General features: G+C 45.8%; 1 protein-coding gene across 2 annotated transcripts in view; it reads right to left on the reverse strand.

Moving 5' to 3' along the window:
• PTPRE (protein tyrosine phosphatase receptor type E) overlaps positions 1 to 21,367 on the reverse strand; it is a 2,259,327-nt gene that overhangs the window by 1,989,753 nt on the left and 248,207 nt on the right. For both annotated transcript variants that reach the window (XM_069611476.1, XM_069611477.1), the window contains one exon: positions 8,868 to 8,891. The gene's annotated coding sequence lies outside the window, so the exon portion shown is untranslated. The remainder of the gene's footprint in view (positions 1 to 8,867; positions 8,892 to 21,367) is intronic.

Below are 21,367 nucleotides of genomic sequence, written 5' to 3' on the forward strand. Positions count from 1 at the left end.
CTGTCCAGTATTTATCAAACTGACATCACCTATTGAAGTACCGACACCCAAGAAACCCTGGACAGTGAGGTACCCATTGAGAAAACCATATCGACAAATGAGACAGAATGACGATTGTCAAAATGCAATACCTGAAGAAGCCAAAAAGGTACTAAAATAAGACAAATGGTGACTTCACAAGAACCCGGACTGACTCACATATAGAAGATATGACGACCTGTGAATGAGGAAAAGAAACAAAACTCAATTGGATAAGTGACATCATGAATCTAAAGTGAAATAAATGATGTCAAATGTTAGAAACTTATGCCATGAGCGTGATGAGGATATTCAGCCAGTTTACACGTGTACATATGCACCTTAAGCGCAAGAAGCTAAGAAAATTGTGAGGCTTGCTTATGCTTAGTAGTAAGATAGATTGCAGCAAGCGCCACCTATACATATCTACCTCAAAAGGAACACTTTATACAAGTATACTTCCACTATGCACAAGAGCAGAATCAACCAAATGTTATTAAAGGTCTCAAGAGTAGAGCCACCCAGCAAGCAAATCGAGAATTAAAGAAAGAGAGAAACTCAGACGAAGGCAAGTCATTCCAAGAAGCCAAGGTTGTATCGGCTGAAATAGACCCACAGTAGATACAATTAATGAAGAGAAGAACCGAGTATCCTATTCTGAAAGGTCAAGATAAGCCACAGATGGCAGATGGCTGGCAGAATTAAATCAAATACACAAATTGAATGAAGAATAAGACGATTTCACAGTGGCGAAATCACGTGTCCGAGCAAGCAGAAGGGATGAAACTTTCACACCTATGCATGGACTTGTGCCATGCCCAGATGCCTTAACTTTTCCAGACCAAGGAGCAGTCTCGAGGCCAAAATACAAAGAAATAATTGACACATGACCACTGAAGATATGATTGATTGTTGCAATAATTTGAAGGAGGCTAGGGTGCACACAAACTCCCTGCACCTGGCCCGCCATTCTGCACGCTGCTAATCTAGTGGAAAAGTATGAGTGGGGTTGATGCCAACCCAATCATAGTGGACCAAGTAATCTAGGGTCCTATAGTGAGTAGAACCAATGAGACTTCATACTTTTAGTGATGTCTGCAGTAGTCATTTTGAAGTAAGGGCTTAGATGCCCCACCTGACACTGTTAATCCAATCCCCTCACTTCGTTACCATATACAGATATAGCACCTATATTAAAGTTACCTTCCTAGAACCAATAGAATTGCATGCCAGATTTTAAGCGTTACACATCAGTGATGACAAGTTTTTAGTATAAATGATGTGTTTTTTAATGAAATTAAGTGGAGTTGAAGCGAGATGGATGATCGAGCGATTGCTGATATTCATACACTCCCTGTTTTTTGTTCTTGTCATAAAATGGACTGCCTTTGCCAAACTATCAAGTTGTCATTATTAATTTGATGCAAGAGTATTAACCTGCATCCCCATCCATCTCGGGGGTGCTGCTACTCATCTTAAAGTGCTGTTGGGGCACCCCCAGCTCTATGGGCCTGCTGGGGTCCTACTGCACAAGAGAGTCTTAAGAGTTAAGTGAGAGTTGTTTTCATCATTTCATTAGCACAAGGAAAGGATGATAAGCCTGGTCAGTGCCCTTAAGCCACTAGTGGAAGTATCCTTTTAGCTTTCTAGCTTCTAGCCTACATGACAAATGGGGATTTACAGAAACTGAAACTCTTGATTTACTTGAAGGCTGCTGTGAATGGTATATACTTGTGGTTTAGACAGTGATTCTGGCTCCAGAATTCCCAATATTCCTGAATATCAGATTTAGTTCTGTTCCCTCTAAATTGTTTCTGGATTCTTCTTAGAAGAAGTATAGGCATATGCAAGGAATTTAGTGCCAGGAAAAGATACAAGGCCGCACATATTGCTTATAAATACGTTGTGTGCAGAGAACATCTTGCCGACAAAAATCATTCTAGATAATAAATAACTATTCTCTCCAGTTCTAACTAGGATAATTCATGCCTCTTTTAAAGAAGGTACAGTGCCTAGGGAAATTAAAGAGGCGACTATTACACAACTGGTCAAAAAGGCCGGTCTGAACCCAAAAGTCCCAGGTAACCTACAACCTAACACAAGCTCCAACTTCATTCTAAAGATTCTAGATAAGATAGTGACCAACCAACTTCAGAAGCATGTTGAATCCCAGGGAACCCTCCATTAGCAGCAATCAGGTTTCTGGGCTGCTCACAGTATTGAAACCGCCATGGTAGACCTACAGAATCACATGCTGGGAATGGTCGATAGAGGTAAAACTAGGATTTTAATGTTACTTGACCTTAGTGCAGAGTTTGGTCTGGTGGATTACCATCTACTGCAAAATGCGCTGGACAAAATAGCAGGTTGCTCTCCAGTCGCCTTGGCATGGCTGTCTACATTTCTGAAGGATTGGCGAACCAGAGTACACTCGGGGGATACATTTTCAGAGGCTGCTTCCATCATTTTTGGCGTCCCGCAGGGAGCAAGCCTATCCGCCCTTCTGTTAAATCTCTACAAGAGAAGTCTTTGCGATTAATTAGAAAGCGTCAGCGTATTCTTTACGAATTACGCCGATGATACGCAACTAATATTCAAATTAAAAGGCAACCATTTTACAGATAGAGATTTAAGATCAGCTGATCTGGGCCTGCTTAACGTACCGCGCGCCAAACGCACTACAGGCCGGGGAAGATCCTTTCCAGTGTGGGCAGCGCAACATTGGAATAAGCTGCCCGCCACTCTCCGGCAAGAGGAAAACTATCAGAATTTCAGGAAACTGTTGGAAACTCATTTGTTCCAGTGAGATGCTCCATCAGATAAAAGTCAGTCAGCACCCTCACTATCATTACTAGTGTCTTTAGGATGCTTTGTCCTTTCTGTGCTTCTGCGCCCTGATGCCCGCAGGCTTTCGGCGCATTACAAGCATATATAAACATAAACAATACATAAACATAAATGTAGTGGCTAAAGGCACACTTGTTTAAGACATTTTTGTTACACCAGGAATTGGATAACTCATGAGAATAAGCCATTACTTTTCAGAATATTGCTTAGAAATTATATTGCTTTCCCCTTAAAGCACATAGATGGCACAAAGAAATCTCATAGGTGTGTGTTTTGGGTGGAGAGGAGCAGGTAGAGGGAGGGAATGGCCATAGGGACCAGCATGGCCATGGGCAGTCAATGGATGAGTAAAAATCCAAATACCACCACAGAATGTTTGTCTCTCCTCACATCTCATCTGTCTCCTATCGTCACTCAAAACAAAAAAGGGTGGTGGTTTAGACTGAAATATATAATTTTGCTAGAGAAGTTTAATCATACGGGGAAAAATGTACTCAAAAGAAATGTAGGTGTATGGGTGTCCCCAATGATTTTCCAAATGGAGCTGTCAATAAATTAAGATAAAATTGATAGCAGTATGGTACATGATCAATGTATGGTATGATTACCTTGTAAAATATGGGTTATTATCTGATTCAATATTTGTGTATGTTATGCTCCAGGGTAAAAATCTATTTTCTTCACTGACATACTATATATAGGTCAATGGAAATATCCTCTTATAGGGGAGATTGTTATTTTCTGCTGCACATGTTGCCATATCAAAACAAAAATACAAGATGATCTATATAGTTAAAATATATCACCCCTTTGAAAAACAAATGCTACTAATTGGTGATTTTAACATATGGCTGGCAGACAATGACAACTGGCCTCAATCAGCAAAGACATGCACTTTCCACCAAATAGGTAGAACAAAAGAATGAGGGTCCCTGTGGATTTTAAGAAACATTACATAGTATTCAAAAAGAAGAACGATCCATGAATTATTACATTTTTTTAAAAAATTGAATTGATTGTAAGAAACTTCATGAATGGCATTTTAAACCACAAAACACAAAATTAGTAGATCACAATGCATTTAGAGCAAAACAAAATGTTGTATGTATGAAATATATAAACAAAAATTGAACATATATAACTAAAGGAAAAAAATCCCAATAATGCATATACACATAGAAAAAATGGTATTAGAATCCATCAATACCGTGACCATCCCTCATAAGATACACAAGACCGCAATGTGACACCGCCACTACAAACATAACATACATTAGGACAAAGAGTTCGTGAAACACAACACACAATGGTACAACTCCTCACTAAAGGAATACACGTCAAGCTGTATTTGTATGAATGCTAGGCACAACCAGTTTTAAAATGAGCCTAACCAATTAAACAATTCGGCAGGTTTTTGATCCCACTCATGGGTCTCTGTCCTCAATAATTAATTATGTTGGTTTACCTCGTGTGTTCTGTTCTTCCCAGCAAATACGGCATTTAGTAGGCAAGATCCTAACTGAGAAATGTATACTTTAAGTATCCTGGGAATGGTCCATTTTTCCAATAACAATACAATCACATCAGATTTCACATTCCTTTTCTGAAACATAACCTCAATGCAATGATTGTAAACACAATTCTCCCTCATCACGAATTTGGCGGTAACCCTTAAATGCGACGGTAACGCTATTACTGTCACATTTAAGGGTCCGCCAAATCACGGGTTTGGCAGGATTTACCCCCCAGCTCTGAGCTGGGGGTATATCCGCCCCAATTTTGCCGATTATTGGCGCAATAACCGCCCATGGTAGTAGTGCCGAAAATTCCCCATTGGGTCTAATGGGGAATTGGGAATTCCCAAATGGGCCCAATGGGGAATTACCATTCCGCCAAACCCGTGAACCGGCACTAATAGCGTCGGGGGGGGTTGGCAGTAACGCTAATAGCCGTGATACTGCCCAACTCGTGATGAGGCCCAATATCATGTTGAATGATGCAAGCATTTCTGCAGATGCCTTCTTAAATGGCACCTCTTTAAATTAATGTCTGCAAAACAAGGATGTTCCAGTTGCCAATCGTCTTGAAGAGCTATCCTGGAGAGAAGTAATCTTTAACAATATTCCCTTTCTCTCACCTAAAAGGGAAATGTGGTCCCACCATCAACCATACATTGAAGATTTAGCTAAGCTAGGAAACGTGTGCCAGCTCCATGAATGGAGATGGAAAGTAACGGGTATTCCTAAAGATTGCCTAGCCTATGGCACATGGAAAGAGAGGGTTCCAAAAGGCAAAACTGAAAGTACAGAATCCTGGTACTTCAAACTGATTGAAGAAGACAACCATACCTCAGAACTATTTACGATCTTCCTGATCCTGTGAAATCATTCCTTCTCTTTGAGCCGTTGAACCTCCCCAAAGCCATTCAAAAACCTTTCAGCGCCACCCCCCCCCTTCACTCCTCCTAATAATTGCAACGTAACAATGTTTGAATGCCTCACAGAAGTGCTGGCTGTTTGCATGACTGGAATATTTAACACATCCTTTTTGGTAGGGGGTGAGTCCCCTTCCTTGGAAACCTTGAAAGATCAATGGGAAACCAGGTACAATGATTTGAAGTCAGTCACCTTTTTGGCAATGGTCCACTAGTGATCGGATGGCAGCACATGGACATTGGCTACCCTCATGTTCTACTGCTTTTGTACTGATCAGTACAAAATCAGGCCACTGCCTTCAAAACCATTAAATACAGTACGCTTGTTTAAAATGTGCAAAACTAGATGGAAATAGCTGGCCATGTCGTAGCATGCATGGATTCTTTCAACAAGGCAGGATCCAGCCAGTAAAAAGGCCTTCAATATAAGCAATTTGACATGCGATATTCCTCTGGGGGCTGCACTATCCCACTACTTCAACATGCATATGAAACCTCTTTCTGGGGTAATTGGGTGTTTTGAACTGGAATTCCAGCTATATGTTCATAGCTGTCAAGTAATGATCTGAGTGTTGCATGGAGAGGGAGGCAAACACAACACACCATCTTTCACCCAACAGTACCTAGCATTGTTTAGAAATCCTTCAATGATAGTATAAAAAAACAGTTTGCCTTAAACTGAGAAATTGAAATTCTAGCCATTGGCAAGTGCATTCCTTTCAAATGGTCACAGTCCAATCCAATCCAAACCATTGGAAAATTTGAAATAAACTTTGACAACAAAGTCAACCAAACACATGATGTGCAAGTCTTCAAAGTCTACAATTACCAACGTGTGCTGGATAAAAGCATTGCATCTCACCTTACCACAGCTTGATGGACTTGGCAGCGACAATGCACACCTCTCTGGTATAAAACATGCCCTTGTCAGTACAGTATAATCCATCCAAACAAACCATAGCGATGGATGTAAAACCTTAAATCTAGAGCCAATGACATGTTTACTCTAAAAAGACATAGGGCCTCATTATGACTTTGAGGTAGCCATGGTGCTATTAGCACCATGGCTGCCTCCAAAATCGTGTCCGAGTCTGGGTTCCCTGAATGGGGAAATACCGGGCCATTCCGACTTTGGAAGGTCCGGTATTTCCTCTTTCAGGGAACCCGGCCCAGGTCCTTCCCCATTCGCATTTGAGCCGCATTAGGGCTCAATGGGAATGGGGAGGGACCTAACAACGGGTTCGTCAATTACGGGCCCGTTGTTAGCTCCCTGGTCCCCTCGCGGGACCAGCTATGGACGTTGTGAAAAACCAGACGTCCAGAGACGGTCCCGCGAGGGGACCTCGTAATTGTGTGGAGTGGGTTTAACGGCGCCAGCAACATTACCGGCACCGTTAAACCCATTCCGCACTAGTCGTAATGAGGCCCATAAAGTGGATTCCTGTTAAGACCAGATTTAAAATGGTCAGCTAGGTCCGCCATGTTGTTTTGATATAAGGTAAAGAGACCTACACGAGTTGGTAAGAAAATTCAACCTTTCCACAGCCATGAGACCGACCAATGCCCTCTCACTGACTGTCCAGCATCAAATAGTGGAGCACTGAAGGTCAAAGCCGTGTAATGCATGGAGCAATCCACGCAACTCCTCCAGGTGGCTTTGACAGCTGATGAAATTCAGAAATATCCCAATTCACTGAAAAACACGCCTGTCACACATCTACCTTCATATTATGCCTAAGGCTGTTGCCAGTGTTCTTACCATTCACCACCATCCTTTTCCATACCCTGGCCCCTTCCATCACTCACTAGGGTCTTAGCCTCCACACCTGCTATGAGGCCACCCTGGATGGTACCCAGTGTGTTGCAAATCCCCACCTACTACAGCATCGCGTGATTGGATACAGCATAATATAATATAACATGAGAAAATAAGATAGCACAGCATAAAATATTTGATTTTTACATCCTCCAATCAATTTCAGCTTATCTCACGTTGCTGCTTTTGCTCCCTGTCTAGGCAGGGCGAGTTAAAACAAACAAAAAACGGTGCATCATCTACAATATGCCGTCCATTTTGTTAATCTATTGCACAGCAATGTTTCAGGTGGGACTCTGCGCCACTGCTGAAAAAGCTGTGAGCCTCAATTCCCCCGCACTTTTTCCACTTTGCCCGCACTTGGGTGATCTCAATGTCACCTGGCCTAGTAAGATCGTTGTCTCTGTCTTCCCTGTTCCCCCTCCCTTGCCTCGTCGCGCCTTGAAACATTTGTGTATAGGCGCGTTATAAATGCCATATCATATCATATCATGCTGAAATCGGATTTTAGGACATTGGTCAGCATTTTTTCCCCTCTCCTGCTGCTCTATCGTTGGAATACATGCTCCTGTGTCGCCCAGCGCATCTCACTGGAGGCATTTTGGAAATTGATTACAATACAAATGTGATGCAAATACTCTATCCCTGCCATACTTATTAGTGATAAGCAGCTTGAGGTAAGGTCAGAGGCCTCATTACAAGGTCGACGTTAACCCGCCAGTGCTAACGGTGGGTTGCCGCCGACCTCGTAACACTGTTACGCTGCATGAGATCTTGGCACCACCGGGACATTACAAGTCCTCTCGGCGGCCCGGAATGGGGACACGGAAGCACCAGCACCGTTGATAACGGTGACGGTGCTTCCGTGAAAACCATGCCTGCAGGCCCCTGCTAGCATTAGTCTGGCGGTCCGGAAAGGGTGCTGGTACGTTGCAAAGATCTAAATAAATCACTTTCACATTCATTTATTATAATATTTAGGTGTGCAAAATTAGAGCCTGACTACAAAACCTCAAATTCCTGCTGACTTCAGCAAACAAGCATTCTGGAGGAATGTATACTATATGTATAATATATTCCTGCAGATACATTATATTACATTTTTTGTCAGGACACAGCACAGGCTTTGACTAGGTTACCAAATAGGACAGTTATGCTTTCAAATGTCCTTTTTTAATGCATAGTCCTTGGCGAGGAGCAGCTTATTATCTGTTAAGCGCGAACTAAATGAGGCCCTGGCAAAAGCCTCCCTGTTTTGCTGACGTCAAGATGCAAAATAGTTCCTTTTTCAGCATTTTTGCAAAGCCAATCAATGTGGATAACAATTACAACTGGAACAATTATCGGGCAGAGAACTCCTAGATGCCTCTGAAACGTGTTCCACTGCGATAAGACCAGATCTGCTTTCAAATGTCTACAAGCAAATGTGGGTATTCAGCATGCTGTTAACATGTCTTAAACAATGTATATATAATAATAAATAAATAATATCTGGAGAGTGCAGAATAGACAGAAAAACAATGATACCTCTTAACGAAATTCACAAAACAGTTTGTATTCTTGAAAGAATGTGCCAAGATGTGGGTAGCATCAGGTCGAATTATACAGCACTATGAGTTCATGTCACTAAACGAGTTATGCTCCTTAGCAAAAGGTCACTGTCCTTCATGTTGTTGGGTCAACGCTTCCCCAAAAGTGATTGCCACTGGATATTAAAATTAGGTGATTAGATACAATGAACAAGGTACTCACCAGCAGAAGAAACCACGAAATCGTCTGTGGAAAAACAAAAGAAAATGTCAGTACATTTGCTTTTCTTCACTGTATTATGTTCTTTACATGCACACGTTTTTCTCAATCAACAGTTTTATAAAAACAGTTCAAAGCATGGAAGTTACATGCATAACCCATGACAATAGATCTAAGTGCCGTGATGCGATTGGTAGAATGGTTCACAGGATGGCATGATCTGAAGGCATGCATTATGCCAATAGTTTTCAAATTCTGCTTTCATCTACACGTAATGCACGAGGGTGGTAAGAAGTGTGGAACTATGTTCCCTGCTGGCCTGCACCCACTCCCCAGAAAACCCATCACCACACCCCTCCCCCACACAATAGAAACCCTCAAACAAATGTACTTGCTGCTTAAGGTAACGGTCAGTGCAGTGCACTGAAGTGCAAGTTTCAACTTCTTCCTATTCTTTTATTTTAAAATGAAACCATTCCGGAAAGGTTTCTTTTTAAAATAAAAGTATAGGAATAGTAAAACTTAATTTAAAAAAGTAGAGGAGCACCGCCCCCTAACCGCTCCCGCTCACTTCGACCACTGGGTAAGATGGGTATTTCAACACTGCTAGCAGTGAAGGTAATCTGCAATTTGTTAAACGTTGTGATCCTCTGCTCCTGACTGAGTCAAGACACTTTGAAATAGAACAATTCAGCAGAACGTACTGTGTTCAGTTTTACAAAGCTACACCTTTCCCAGTGGTGGCTAAAATGTCCCACATGGTCCCACACGGTCCACCATAACTCGCTGTGGGCCAGGCACACTTGGCATTCAGCTGATTTGGGTCACGTGGTGTATGAATCATACTTTTTGGGCTTGTAACTATAGGCACCAACGGGCAACATAATCCACAGACAGCGGTGTATTACAAAGCATACTACCCCGCTTGCATGTTTACTTCTACCCCCCCAGCACTCATCCCACCTCCCCTTTGTTACCAATCTTCACAGGATAGTCTTCTCTACTAACTGCTACTATTACTTTGTGATTTACACCTTGGACTGCCTTTGCCACCATATTAATGCAGGAAGCACGATAGAGCCTCTCAAGCTGTGTACAGGAGAACACATGCCTACCCAGCATGTGGCGGGAGTGTGGGGAGGGCTCCAGATCCAGTCACAGCACACTCTGAAGAGGCACAAAAGAACAACTTTAACAGTCGTGGTGTCTTTAAGTTTCCAGACCAATGAAGATTACCCCTGCTAATTGTGCAGGGAGTCTTGATTCTATTAAAGACTAGGAGGCGAGCATTATACTTCAACTTCTTTTATTCACTCTTCAGCAGTTTCAACAATTAAACATAAGAAAACTGAAAAGGTGTCTCCTTTCATCCTTTTTCTTTTCTTCTCAAACTACAAATCCCAGAGTCTCTGTAGTCCTTCTAGTATCAGTCCAGTTTATGACCCACTTCCTGTTCCTGGACTCCTCCTCTTATTTGATGCTCTGAACTACATCCTTTAGAACCTGAACTATTTAGTCCATCCAACGGGGTGAACCAATTCAACTGATGCCAAATCCGCTCCAATGCATTGCTGGTGCGGCATTCAACTTCTTCTTGCCTCACTGCATAAGAGCCTCAGATCTCAATTATTCTTCTGGTCCTCCCATAGGGATCAAACAAACAACAATATCAGGGTGGAGTCCATGTACTGCCCATCTAACCACGCTTCCCATTTATATATCTGGGCAGTACATGAGAGGGAGGGAAATTAATGCTCGCCTCCTGGTCTTTAATAGAATCAAGACTCCCAGCGCAATTAGCAGGGGTAATCTTCATTCGATGTCAAGACTGGAGGCGAGCATTATGCTTTTATAAAGCTTCCCCAATACAGTCGCTGCCAACCGTTCAATCGACTTAAAATAAAACTCTTTAAGCGTAGAATCGCTAGCCCAATCAGCTGTCTGCAAAATATCTCGCAGCTTTACCCCTGCCGTGAATGCTTTGGAAGCCACAGCCCCCCTCACAGAATGCGCACCATACTCCCTCAAATTGATACCCGCTAGCTGCATCAGTTTGTGCTCCCACCTAGCTATGGTGGCCTTCGCTACTGCTTGGATCCTCTTTCTTCGCGCTATGAGCAACTACGTAGTACCAGACACTCTACACTCTGCTGTTCTGTTCTCGTACTCTTTAATACATCTCGCTACGCACCACTTAGTGTTGCTTGGGAAATAGGGGTAGTGCACCATGATAGACCCCATCTTCATCCTCCTAGCTATCGCGAAAGTCACCCCATCGGGCCGAAGGACTTCCTGTGTATTTCTAGCGCCTTGACGTTTGCTACTCATTTACAAGACACTAGACATAAGAGAATCGCCAGTTTACCCGACAATTGCTTCATCGACAGATATCTGTCTGATGGTCAGCTCTCTAGCAGTTGCAACACTACTGTAACGGCCCACAACTGCTTGTATCTTGGCTCCGGAGGGGCCTTGTATCAGGCTCCCTTCAAGAGCCTGGTTACTGCTGGATGTTCCCCTGCAGGAACACCCTCGACTGGCAGGTGACCTGCTGAAATGGCTGATCTGTAGACTCCAATCATCCTAAAGGCTCTCCCGTCCTACAAGAGATGAGCAAGGAAGTTCAAAACTGCCTCTACAGGTGCTGAAACGGGATGAAAATGACTCCCTCTCCACCAGCTCGACTACTTGCCCCAAGCCGCGTCGTAGCTCCTTCTAGTGGATGGAGCCCAAGATTCTGCAATGAGTTCCGCTGCTTGCTCCGAAATGCCAGCGAGCGCCCAGCATCTCCTGATATCCTGCACGCCATCAGCGGGAGATCCCTCTCACTCTCAGAGGATGAAACAACCCAGCTGGGTCCGTGAGCAACAGTACTCCATCTGGGAGGACTCGTGGAAAGTCCACTGTCAGTTCCATCAGCGACGGGAACCATACTTGTGACTTCCATATCGGCGCTATCACAATGAGTTCCGCCTTCTCTTGACGGCACTTTGCTAGTACTCTGCTCAGCATTGCAAAGGGGGAAATGCATAGTGCAGCTCTCCTGCCCACGTTTGGAGGAATGCGTCTGTGCCTTGTGCAGCCGGATCGAACCTCCAGCTGAAGAAACTGCGTGTCTGTGCTTTGAGGTGATATGTGAACAGATCAGTGTGCGCTGAGCCCCACCACTGGTTCAGCTGTCGAAAGACCTCCGAATCCAGCTTCCATTCGTTGGAGTCCATCAGGTACCGAGAGTTCCAGTCGGCTACTACATTGAGCGCCCCATGGTAGGTATTCTGCCATCACTGATGTCCCTGACTGCAGGCAGAAGTGCCTGAAGTCCTTCGCTAATTCTGCTAGCAATTTGGACTTCGTCCCTCCTAGGTGGTTTATGTAGCTGACTGCTGATATGTTGTCCATCTTGAGGAGGACACATGAACTGACTCTCCCTCTCATGAAAGCCTTGATGGCGAAAAAACCGCTAGGAGTTGTAAGCAGTTTATATGAAGGCAGAGATCTTCTTCGCTCCACATCCCTCCGGTCTCTAGGAACTCGCATCTCGCCCCCAGCCCACTCGGCTGGCATCCGACTCTATAAATAGATCTGGCCAATCTCCGAATATTGATGAATTCCTTCCATCTTGAAGTGATGGTATACTACCCAGCTGTTGAGTTCCGTCAAGTTTATAACTGGGCGTACTTTCTCCATCCTGTGGACTAGGAACACGGATCTCACAAATCTCGGGTCTGTGCCACATCTCTCTATGGCTCCTTTTAGCTCTAGCTGGCAAAGCTCGCAGTGTAAACTCTCTAGCTCCAGCTGCACTAGCTAAAACTCTCAGGACCAACTCACTTGTAGTGGCTCTTGCATAAACTCCAGCTGCAGACCTCTGGCTGTTTGTAAAACCCATGTATCGCTGGAAAGCGCAATCCAGTTTTCCCAAAAAAGCAGTGTTCTCCCCCCACAGGAGGATAATTTGGAGCTCTCACCTGGGGAAAGCTCTGCCTTCACCCTGCTTCTCTGCCTCTGCAACCTCTCGGGTAGCAGCCTCTGGTCGGAAAGAATGAGTCCTGCTGTTTGTTCTCCCAGTATTGGGCTCTGGAATTCTTGTGTCTTCTGCCTCAGTGGAAACGACCAGCAGCTCGACCCTGATAGCGGCTGGTCCCATCAAAAACTCTGCCCAGGAAGATTTTGCATATGGATGCCCGTGCCTTCTCAAGAGATGTATAGGGGCCCACAAACCTGCCCATCTCTTTCCCAAGGTCCCCCCGAAGATGAGTCCCTAAGCTACTTCTCCAGATTCGTAAAACGCTAGGTCACTCAATATTGCGTCTATCTTGAGCAGGAGGCCTCTTCTCCTCTCTGAGGAGATGGCACAGTTGCCATTCCCCAGTAAGAAGACTGCTTTCTGCGTCCAATTCGTGAGGGCGTCCGGGTCAATTTCTTCCCTGATGTCTCTGGCTCTTTCGGCCAGGTCCATTATTTTGGCCAGTGGTCCTGAAATGTCCAGCACCTTTTCCTGGTAGCTCCTCCATGATCTATGAATCCCCCTGCGGGGGTCATTGCTAGTTTTTGAGACAAACGCCAGCATTTTAGGATCCAATTCTGGCATCTCAGCTACTCTCCCCGGCAGGTCTGGTCGGGGGCATTCTGCTCGTAAGCGCTGCCTCACCTATTTGTCTAGCGCTTTCCGCAGTCTCAAGGTCATATACTTTGTTACTCTGGGGGAAGGCTGCCAATCAGAGGATCTAGGGTTCCTAATGCTGTCCGGATGAAACATGTCCGACACTTCCTCTGACTCTTCGTCCAGATGCTTCTCTTTGCATGCTTTCTTGCCACCGCTGTGTCTCTCCCATTTTTCCTCTGTCTTTTCTTCCTCCTCTTGGGAGGACAGGTTACCGTCTGCTGGCTCTTCTTCCAAGCCTGGCTTGTCTTTGCCCATATTGTGTTCCCCTGGGGAGGGGGTCGTGAGGCTTGGCACTGCCGACCATTGCATGAACGCCTCTCTTAGCTTTGCAAATGCGTCAGCTGCCTCTGGGGCCTTTTCAGCTACCCCATACGGTCGACCCGGGGGATCAGTAGAGCGTTTCCTCTTGCGGGACTGGTTACTCCTCTTTGATCCTCTTGCTGAGATCTCTGTGGGCATGCTACCTGTCTCTACGATGCTCTCTCTGGGCTGGTTTAGCATCTATTGTAATGTCTCCTGCCTATCATGTAAGGGTTTCACCCCATGCGCCACATTATCGACCAACGAGCTTCCCAGCACTTCTTTAAAGTTGGAGGAAAGGTCTTGTGATTGTTCCTCCTCGCTCCCCTGAAATTCAGACATGATGTCGGAGAGCTGTGTGCCTTATACCTCGGTAAAAGGTGTCCTGTGCATGCCCACTGCTGCGTTTGGTCTGATGTCCCGATCTTTGGGGAGAATAATCTTGCTATTAATGTCTTCTGTTATTATATATATATATATATATATATATATATATATATATATATATATATGCGATACATTACTCAGCGTAATCGTATTTCTGATGCTTGTATCTGCTTAGATTCACATGCTGTGCATAGGCCGACCTCTAGTGGAAGCTGCGGAGTATTACAGTTTGTTTTTCGAAACTCGAAAATGGGCATCGACACAGGGCGTGCCAGTAATACTATCCCTAGTGTGACGTCCACTGTACCCATGATCCCTCACGCGTCTAGGACCCTCAGATTGTATTTTTTCTGACATGAGGTAACATGAGGAGTAGCGTGAGTACAGATAATCCAAGCAGATAGATAGATAGATAAGAGTACAAGCATCCATGTGCCTTCTCTCAGAGGGGAGGAAGGGTGGGTCGCATGTGAATCTAAGCAGATACAAGCATCAGAAATACGATTACGGTGAGTAATGTATCTCTTCGGAGGCTTGTTGAATCTGCTTAGATCACATGCTGTGCATAGATTAGCGAGCAGTGTTAGAAGTAGGAGGTGGGATGTGAGAAGGGTCATGAGCAAATAAATGTCTTAAAACTGCTTGTCCCACTTGAGTATCTGTCTTGGAATGGGTGTCAATGCAGTAGTGCTGAGTAAAAGTGTGAATAGAGCTCCAAGTAGCTGCTTTGCAAATGGTGTCAAGGGGTATATTTGCAATGAAAGCCCGAGTGGCCCCAATGCCTCTTGTAGAGTGGGCTCTTGGCGTGAAAGGCAGAGTTTTTTCAGAAAGAGAGTAACAGCTGGATACAGTTAACAATCCACTTAGAGATGGCACCTTTAGAGACGCAATCTCCTTCTCTGCCTGTAGCTACGGAGACAAACAGCTGATCTGTTTTCCTTAGCAGTCTGGTCTTGTTTACATAGTAGAGGACTGCCCTACGCACATCTACTTCACCTCAGCCGAGCCTTGTGGGTCTTGGAAGAAAGCCGGAAGCTCGATGGACTGGTTCACGTGGAATTTAGAAATAAACTTAGGTGAGAACCTAGGGTGTGTACGTAAAACCAGTTTATCTTTATGAACTGTAAAGAATGGATCCTGCACTGACAGAGCCTGAATTTCACTGACCCTTCTTATAGATGTTATTGCTACTAAGAAGGCTGTTTTATAAGTCAGGTGTTTGAGACTGCTTTTATTCATGGGTTCGAATGGGGGGCCCATGAGTTTAGATAGCACCACGTTAAGGTCCCATCCTGGTGGTGGGTTTGAAATAGGAGGGTGAAGTCTCTTTACTCCTTCCAGGAAAGCTTTAACCACTGGTATCTTCCACCACGACACCTTGTTATGGGATGTGGTGTATGCTGACAGCGCTGCCAGGTGTACCTTCAGTGAGTTAAATACCAGTCCTGCATCCAGTAGGTGGAGCATATAAGTGACAATTGTGGAAGGAGTGCAATCAACTGGGTTGACTTGCTTATTCTGGCACCAGATAACGAATCGTTTCCATTTGTCAAAGTAGCAGTGCCTCGTGTTTGGCTTCCTAGATTCCTTTAGGATGTCCATACATCTCTGTGGTAATTTGAGATGTCCGAACTCTATGACCTCAGGAGCCATGCTGCTAGGTTCATTGAGTTGGGTTGAGGATGGACTGTTTGACCTTGGTGCTGGGACAGTAGGTTGTACCAGCCCGGGAGTTTGATGGGTTCGCACACCGCTAGTCTGCGTAGGTGTGGGAACCACGGTTGTCTCGCCCACAAGGGATCAACTAGGACGAGCGTCATTGACTCTCTGTTCATCTTGTTGACCACCTTCCTGATGAGAGATGTTGGTGGAAAAGCGTACGCAAACATCCCTGACCAGTTCATCCACAGGGCGTTCCCCTGGGAGTCTGGTTGGGGGAACCTGGATGCAAATCCTGGGCACTGTCTGTTTTCGCTTGTGGCGAATAGGTCTATAGTGGGGAAACCCCACTGAGAGAAGATATCTTCTACGATTTCTCTGTGTAGACACCATTCGTGTTCCTCTGGAGAGGATCTCTGCGTGCCCATATCCAAATCTTCTGGGCAAGCTTGGACAGATTTTGCAAACGAGTCCCTCCCTGCTTGTTTAGGTAAAACATGGCTGTAGTGCTGTCCGTCCGGATCTGCACTGACAGATTCAGCAGGTAGGGCTCGGACGCTTGAAGCGCTCTGAATACTGCCAGAAGCTCTAGCAGGTTGATGTGATTCTTGGCCACTGAGTGAGACCAGAGACCCTGAGCTGTGTGGTGGAGGTGGTGAGCTCCCTGTTAGGCGGAAACCTGTGCAGTTCCCTCTGGGACCACTGCAAAAGATTTAGGACTACAGGTGTTGCGATGAACCCACTTGGTAGCAGTCTGTACCACACAGATTCAATTGGTAGCTGTGGCTGAGCAGTCAGACTTCTCTCAAGAAAAGTTGGTCAGTATAGGGAGCATACAAGATAGGGTAATTCTCTGCAGCAAAACGAGTAAACACGCAACCAGGCTTTAGTATAAAGATAGTAAGTTATTTATTGATAACAGCACGTCTACGGAAAATACTAAAGTGAACCACGGCAAATAATTCAAAATACAATTACTCTGCAGAATGGAATAAGCTCAATCCCCCGAAACACACTATCGACAACTCTAGGTTCTACGGCACCACTTATTTTCAGACAGAGGTGTATACCTCAACCCAGATGACACTCGAATATTTAGTGAGGAAGGGAGAGAAGAGAAAGGCAGGTAACGAAGTCAACACGGTTCGTACTGAAGCGGGTAAAAATGCAAGGCAAGAAAGCATTAATCACACTAGATCATACAGTTCGGCGGCCAGGCCCACTCGGTGAGAGGCAAGGCACGATGTCCTGGAAAGTCTCTACGGGTGATGCATTCAAGTCTCGTTTAGCAAATTGGTTAGCGACAGGTGGAACCAGTTCAGAACAAAGAGTGAATAAAGCTTGGAGGCAACCCAACGGAACGGAGAGGAATCAGATACCTCACACGAACCGATCGAAAAGGGAAGCCAGGCGGTTACGGTACCTTGTTGTGGAAGACAGCTCTGACGGGGGCAGTTGTTCCTGGTGGTGGATGCACGACGGGTCTTGGCCAAGAGAAGAGATGCTCTCGTCGTCGAAGAGAAGATGTCCGGTACACCACCAGGGAAGAAACCAGCCGCGGAGTGCTTCGTCACAAGGCACCACCTTTCGATCACGGTGCAGGAGTAGTGGCTATCCGGTTGCCGGGTGCTCTGCACGGGCAATTCGACCACTGCGTCCTGGGCGACCAAAAAGCACAAAGAAGAAGAAGACTGGTTGTTCCCACCAGCCAGGGAAAGAGCCTCTCCGGCAGGGAGATCTCTTCTGTCGTCGGGAGATTGTGAGACGATTCCGCAGGGCTCCACCGGAGGTGTCGTCGTGCAGGTCGATTCAGCGTTACCCTCGTCGGATTCTTTAGGTCCAGTGGCGACTTCCTGAAGATCCAGTCCCAAAGGCCCTGCTTTTATGCAGACGTCCCCCATTCATTCAGCCTAGCTTGTCAATCAACACATGCTAAGTGGTGAGCGGGAAGGCTCACCACCTGGGCCAATCACTTCAGAGTGCGACCTGAGTTGGCAAGGCAACTCGGTCCAGGGTGTCTAAACCCCCTCCCACACCCCTGAGGTAACCCAGACAGAATGGCGCCACCTTCGCGGGTCTCTGTCCAGAGGCCCGCCAAAAGTGGAACAAAGGGCTCAACCTTTGGTTTAGGAGTCACAGAGAAAAGCACAGACGCCATTTTACAACCCGAGTTCTGGCAGAAAATACCACTCGATAAACCTATTTAAGATAAGTAGATCGGTGGTACGTTGAAGATTAACGAAAAACAGTATCAATCTTCAACAATGGGACGAATCCCATAGGGTTATGCTCGGGGTCGAACATAACAAGTAGTTTCCACTGCCACCAGCCAAAACTCGACGAGGAGGGACGGGACAGTGCCCCCTCGAGTAACAGATCCAGGAGTAATCGTATTACCCCTACTAGCACGTCCACAATAAGATGGTTGGTACTAGTTCTGCTAGCAAATTTAGGTCTAGTAAAGCCAATGGTGACTTTACATGCCCGGGGAGACAGTAGTCAGTCCCCGGGTATGGAGTCTATGGTGGGGGGACCCGCTAGGGCGCCCCCGTGTCACGACACGTAGGGTGCAGAGTGACACACATAGAAAAACCTATGAGACCCTATGGAGTAAAAGACCCCATAGCCCATCGAACACATTGACATCTCAAAGGAATTACACACATACATGTCCAAGAGTGAGAGGAAAAGGGTCACACTCTTGGCAGGATGGGAAAAACAAGCTCCAGAAATCCAGCAAAGCTGCTGGGGGACTCACTAGGTTAGGAAATTCAGCCTAAACAGAGAATTCTCCCTAACACTCGCCCCCCCCAGACTAAGGGACAGGAGGATTTAATCCACTCCTGGATGAATCTCATACCTCTAGTCGATGATATACATCCTAGAGAGACCATCAGCATTTTGGTGGTGACATCCTGACCTGTGCTCAATGGTGAAATCGAACCCTTGCAGGCAGATCGACCATCTCAGTAGTTTTGGGTTTTCCCCTTTCATTTGCATTAACCATCTCAAGGGTTGGTGGTCAGTCTGAATAACAAAAGTAGAACCATACAAGTACGGCCTAAACTTCTTCAGAGCCCACACGATAGCAAAGCATTCTCTTTCGATTGTTGCCCACCTTGTTTCAGGATCCTTCAGCTTGCGGCTGATGTAGCAAACGGGGTGCTCCCTACCTTTCCCATCCAGTTGACTGATTACGGCACCTATCCCTACATTGGAAGCGTCTGTCTGCACAATGAAGTGTTGGCGGTAATCAGGAGCTCTGAGTACTGGAGTTTGGCAAAGAGCCTTTTTCAGGTTTTCAAAAGCCTGATTGCACTCCTCGTTCCATTTAACCTTTTTAGGGAATTTGGGCGAGGAGATGACATTCAGTGGAGAAGCTATGGTCCCATAGTTCTCTATGAAATTCCTGTAATACCCGGTGAGGCCTAGGAAGGCTCTCACCTGGGTTTGAGTAGTCGGTGTTGTCCAATTTTGCACAGCTTCAATCTTACTGAGCAAAGGCCTTATTTCGCCACCGCCTACCTCATGCCCAAGGTAGACTACCTTACTCTGTCCAATTTGGCATTTACTCGCCTTTATGGTCAGATTGGCTCGTCTAAGAGCCTGCAAAACATCTCTTAGGTGGGTTACATGCTCGTCCCAGGAATTGCTGAACACTGCTATGTCATCCAAGTATGCCATGCAGAAGTCCTCCATCCCGGTTAGAACTTGGTTTACCATCCGTTGAAACGTAGCAGGTGCATTTTTTAGTCCGAAAGGCATTACCGTAAATTGGTATAAACCAACGGTGGTAGAAAATGCAGTTTTCTCCTTGGCATGGTTGGTCAGGGCTATTTGCCAATAGCCTGACGTCAAGTCAAATGTGCTGAGGAACTTGGCGGCGCCAAGTTTATCCACCAACTCATCTGTTCTTGGCAAAGGGTGGGCATCAGTCATGGTGACTGCGTTAAGAGCTCTATAATCCATGGAGAATCTAAGTTCTTTAGATCCGGCCTTTGGTACTAACACAACTGGGCTAGACCATGGACTAGTAGAGGGCTCTATTACCCCGAGATCAAGCATCTTGCTGACCTCACCTTTGATGTGGGTTCTTACGTTTTCTGACATGCGATATCCTCTGCTTTTGACAGGCAGACAGTCACCAGTGAGTATCTCGTGCTGGCCCCAAGGGGTCAAGCCTGGTGAGAGCGAGAACAGAGAGGCAAACTGATTCAACATAGACTTGCACTCTTCTTGTTGCTCGGGTGTCAGATTGGAGGAGAGATTTACTCCTTCAATGTTTTCATCTAAAGGTAAGCCTCTGAGGAGATCCGGAAGAGCTTCACTCTCTTCTTCTTCCTCGGCCGATGCTAGAAGCAACGCTCCTACATCAGGTCGTGAGACATACGCTTTAAGTCGGTTGGTGTGAAAGACTGTCGGAGCCTCCTTGGGGTTACCCAAGTCCACCAGATAGTTCACCTCGCCGAGCTTACCCACTACTCGGTAGGGTCCCATCCATTTATCTTGCAAGGCCCTCTGCCTTGTGGGGATCATAACAAGAACAAGCTGGTTTTGAGCGAACTCAACCATGTTAGCCTTTTGATCGTGCCAGTGCTTGTCCAATGCTTGTCCAGCTTTCAAGTTATCGCTTGCTTCTGTCATCAGGTGCGACATTCTCCTCCGGAGACCTATCACGTAGTCAGTCACTCTGACTGGCTTGGGGGAAGGAGCACTCTCCAACCCCTCCTTAATCAGGGCCAACGGACCTCTGACGGGATGACCATAGAGTATTTCGAAGGGAGAGTAGCCTACTCCCTCCTGAGGGACTTCTCTATAAGCAAAAAGAAGGCATGGCAATAGAAGGTCCCACTTACGCTTAAGGGGTTCTTCTAGAGCACCTATCATGCTCTTCATGGTTCGGTTGAACCGTTCTACCAACCCATTGGTTTGTGGGTGGTAAGCCGTTGAGAACTTGTAAGTCACTCCGCAGGTTTTCCACATGGCTTTCATGTAGTGGGACATAAAATGTGACCCCCTGTCAGAGATAACTTCCTTAGGAAATCCGACCCTAGTAAAAATACCAAGGAGGGCCTTAGCCACAGCCGGAGCTGTAACAGTCCTCATAGGAATTGCCTCAGGATACCTAGTAGCATGGACTACTACAACAAGTATAAACCTGTTGCCTGAGGAGGTTGGAGGATCAAGGGGACCAACGATATCAATCCCTACTCTCTCAAATGGGACTCCCACAACGGGAAGAGGCACTAACGGTGCCACATTCTTGGACCCAACCTTACCAGAGATTTGGCAGGTATGGCAGCTTCTGCAGTGTTTTTCTACTTCGGCCCCCATTTTTGGCCAATAGAAGTAGAGTGAGAGCCTTTCCTTAGTCTTCTTGAAACTCAAGTGACCAGCCAAAGGAATCTCGTGGGCTAACTGCAAGAACTGTGGTCTGTTCTCTTGGGGTACTACAAGGCGTTTGTAGTCTCCAGGTGCAGACTCGGTTGGT

Source organism: Ambystoma mexicanum, chromosome 8 (assembly GCF_040938575.1).
Source record: "Ambystoma mexicanum isolate Mex_15411 chromosome 8, UKY_AmexF1_1, whole genome shotgun sequence".
Lineage (NCBI taxonomy): Eukaryota > Metazoa > Chordata > Amphibia > Caudata > Ambystomatidae > Ambystoma > Ambystoma mexicanum.